Below are 4,162 nucleotides of genomic sequence, written 5' to 3' on the forward strand. Positions count from 1 at the left end.
TGATGTCCTACCTTTTGTGCTGGCAAGACTGAAATTGTGTTCTATGCACTGCTATGTTGCTGTAGCCTGGTTCCCAGTTCTGTTTGTGCTGTCTTGCCTGCTCCTATATTAGCGTGACAATGACCGTCAGAATCGGTAGACGACGCAAGCAGATTTGGGACGAGGCAAATGTTTTTCAATGTTCGCGAGCTGATTTTTCACTTTACATTTTTCATTTTTTGGGATGTTGAAAGGTCTAGTAGAATGTTTTATTGTGAATGGGAAGTTTTTATGATTCATGAACCCATTTTTAGCATTTTTGTAATGGTTTGACTTGATAATGAGGTCCGTTCACATGTTCTATCTTTTTACAAGGGTGAACCTCAGTTGTTGTGTCTGCACTGTCTCCACCAGGTGGTGCACTCGTATCACACAATACATGGAAAAGAGAAGAAATGTGGCTGTAAGTACTGTAAGGTCTTGAGGTGCGCCGTTTGTCCGTTCTGTGTTTGTGCACCGGTTTTCTTTATAATTTATCTGAAGGTTCAGAATTCTACCAAAGTTTGTCATCACTAAAGTTCTACCAAAGCTCAACATTTTTTATATTTTCAATTTTGCAGGGAGTCTATGGGTGAGTTTAATGCTATAAATTCTATTTTTACCAAAAAAAATGGTAAAACCAAGGATAGACGTTTGACTGACCATTTATATTTATGCTAAACATCGATTAGTCATGTCTCCTTCCCCATTTCTATCTGCCTCGGGAGGTGCTGGAAGAATTCCCAAAAGCAAACGGCGACCTTAGTGCAGGTCTGCTATCAAACCTCTGCTATTAATTAAAACCATTTGATTTAAACCCATCTGATCCCCAGAGGCTCAGCAGGCCCCGATTCACTGATTCACGCTGCCTATTTAAAACTCCATTCACTACAAAGCCTTTTACAGACTTTGAAGACAAACTTTTCAAAATTGCCCCCCCCCCCACCACCAATGCTATGTCTATTCCCCAGCATGATGGTGTCAGTGTTTGAGTGACTGGGTGTTCTCCCTCGACTCCCTACCGGACTGGAGCGAGAGGAGCAGTCTGGTAGTAGCCAAGTGATGCCAGGTCTACTCGTTCGAAAGGCATGCCATCCCAACGCAAGGTTTTTGCCAAGACTCTTGCCCCCTTGCGTTGCCCGCCTGTGTGTCTGCCAGCCTGAAGGCATCCCCACTGGCGGAACTGCTAGCGTGCTGTGGACTTCCTGGCGTGCCGCTGTATACCCTCTTTGACAGCTCTTTTGATTGGCACGACACCCATCTTCTCCTGCCTTGCTGCCTCCAGACTGATCAGGAGACGTTCGATAGTTTGACGTGTCAAGGATGAACAAGAACAGGAATGCATGTAACCCACAACACTACATAACTGGTTCACTCGAACACTATCTCCTACGCCCCTTAGACCAGTGCTTTTCCCCTAATTTCCAGGTGGGCCCTCAAAGCAACATCCAGGCCCTTGTCTGGCATCACAATTATCAATTGTAGCCAAAGTCTTTCAGGCGGGGGAAAACGGGTGGATACAACAGTGTACACTTATGGTCAGATCATCATCCTGTATCCAAATTACCCGAGCGGGGGTCCACATACTTTTGGTAATGTAGCGTATCCTCATAATTCCCTTGCCAATAGGTTTGAAGACGTGGACTCATGGGTTCCTGCTGAGGGAAATGTAAGCAAATGTTACTCTCATTTGGTTGAGGTGAAACTAGATGAACATACAAAATGCTATTATGACACTGGTAATTTGTGTTTGTAAATTAGTAGGAATTGAGCGTCCTATACAGGCAAGTGTTCAAATGGGGGGGAACTGGATTCTGGGCTTGAAATACTTTTTTAATGGAAAAAAAATTATAAGGTGAATTCAAGGATTTTATATGAATGATTTTCTACCCCTGGTATACAGGTTGTGAGTTAGGCTAACTCAATATTACTTGATCCAAGATGGCGTAGCAGTCGGGCGTGTGTTTTGTCTTGTCCTGTCCCGTGTAAATATCGTTTAACTTATTTTTTTCGGTTATATTCCGTATATATTTTAATCTCACTTTCCATCTACGGACTGAATATACTCTCCTGCAACCCGCCTCACCCAATGTGGTACAGATATATTTTTATACTTTAGAACCGGAACCCCCATCAGAAGCTAGCGCGCTAACTAGTCAGTTAGCCACTGCTAGCGGTCTTCACCTTTAACTCGGACACCAGCCAGCCTCAGCTCGGTCAATACCTGCCAGTCTACACAGCGCGATATCAACCCAGAGCATATCGGACTGCTTTTTCTCTACCACATCTCTAAATTCCTACCGCAAGCTCTGAACCTTTACACCAGATCATTGCAGCTAGCTATCTGCAATCCGAGTGGCTACTTCTGACTAACGTCTCTGTCCCAAAGCAAGCACCAGCTAGCCTCGAGCTAGGCCTATCTCCCGGCTAGCCGAAGAGGTCCACCAGCTAATTATTGGGCTACAATACCTCTTTTGCCTATTGGCCTGGACCCTTTCCTGCCGACACGGAGCCCCGCCGATCCATCATGACTGGTTTGTTGACGTAATCGTCCGAGGGGGTTTCAACAGGCTCTTCCGTTGCGACGTCGCCGAAGGCACATCTGCTGTCCCTGGCCCGCTAGCTGTCTGAATCGCCATGTCTCCAGCTCGCCTACGCAATAGCAACTACTGAATTGGCTCCCTGTCTTAACTATTGCTACTCATTGGACCCTATGATCACTCGGCTACACATGCCTCTCCCTAATGTCAATATGCCTTGTCTATTTCTGTTTTGGTTAGTGATTTATTGTCTTATTTCACTGTAGATCCCCCAGCCCTGCCCAATATGCCTTAGATAGCCCTTTTGTCTCACCCCCTACACATGCAGTGACCTCAGATGGCTTAAATGGTGCCTCTAAAGACAAAACCTTTCATCGTCACTCAATGCCTAGGTTTATCTCCACTGTACTCACATCCTACAATACCATTGTCTACATTATGCCTTGAATCTTCCACGCCCAGAAATATGCTCCTTTTTCTCTGTTCTGAACGCACTAGACGACCAGTTCTTATAACCTTGAGCCGTAACCTTATCCTACTCCTCCTCTGTTCCTTTGGTGATGTAGCGGTTAACCCAGGCCCTGCAGCCCCCAGCACCACTCCCTTTCCCCAGGCGCTCTCATTTGTTGACTTCTGTAACCGTAAAAGCCTTGGTTTCATGCATGCTAACATCAGAAGCCTCCATCACTAAGTTTGTTTTTTTCGCTGCTTTAGCACACTCCGCAAACGCTGATGTCCTAGCCATGTCTGAATCCGGGCTTAGGAAGGCCACCAAAAATCCTGAAATTTCCATCCCCAACTACAACATTTTCAGACAAGATAGAACTGCCAAAGGGGGCGGAGATGCAATCTACTACAGCGAGAGCCTGCAGAGTTCTGTCATGCTATCCAGGTCTGTGCCCAAACAATTCAAGCTTCTACTTTTAAAAATCCACCTTTCCAGAAACAAGTCTCACCGTTGCCTCTTGTTATAGACCCCCCTCAGCCCCCAGCTGTGCCCTGGACACCACATATGAATTGATTAACCCCCCCATCTATCTTCAGAGTTCGTACTGTTAGGTGACCTAACCTGGGACATCCTTAACACCCCGGCCGTCCTAGAATCTAAACTAGATGCCCTCAATCTCACACAAATTATCAAGGAACCTACCAGGTACAACCCTAAATCCATAACCATGGGCACCCTCTTAGATATCATCCTGACCAACTTGCCCTCTAAATACACCTCTGCTGTCTTCAACCAGGATCTCAGCAGTCATTGCTTTCGTGCGTAATGGGTCCGCGGTCAAACGACCACACCTCATCACAGTCAAACGCTCCCTAAAACACTTCAGCGAGCAGGCCTTTTCTCATCGACCTGGCCCGGGTATCCTGGAAGGATATGGATCTCATTCCGTCAGTAGAGGATGCATGGTTGCTCTTTAAAAGTGCTTTCCTCACCATTCAAAAAATGTCCCATTCAAAAAATGTAGAACTAAGAACAGATATAGCCCTTGGTTCTCTCCAGACCTGATTGCCCTTGACCAGCACAAAGAAAATCCTGTGGCGTTGTGCGTTAGCATCAAATAGCCCCCGCGATATGCAATTTTTCAGGGAAGTCAGGA

This window comes from Salvelinus sp. IW2-2015, linkage group LG14 (genome assembly GCF_002910315.2).
Source record: "Salvelinus sp. IW2-2015 linkage group LG14, ASM291031v2, whole genome shotgun sequence".
In the NCBI taxonomy this organism is placed as follows: domain Eukaryota; kingdom Metazoa; phylum Chordata; class Actinopteri; order Salmoniformes; family Salmonidae; genus Salvelinus; species Salvelinus sp. IW2-2015.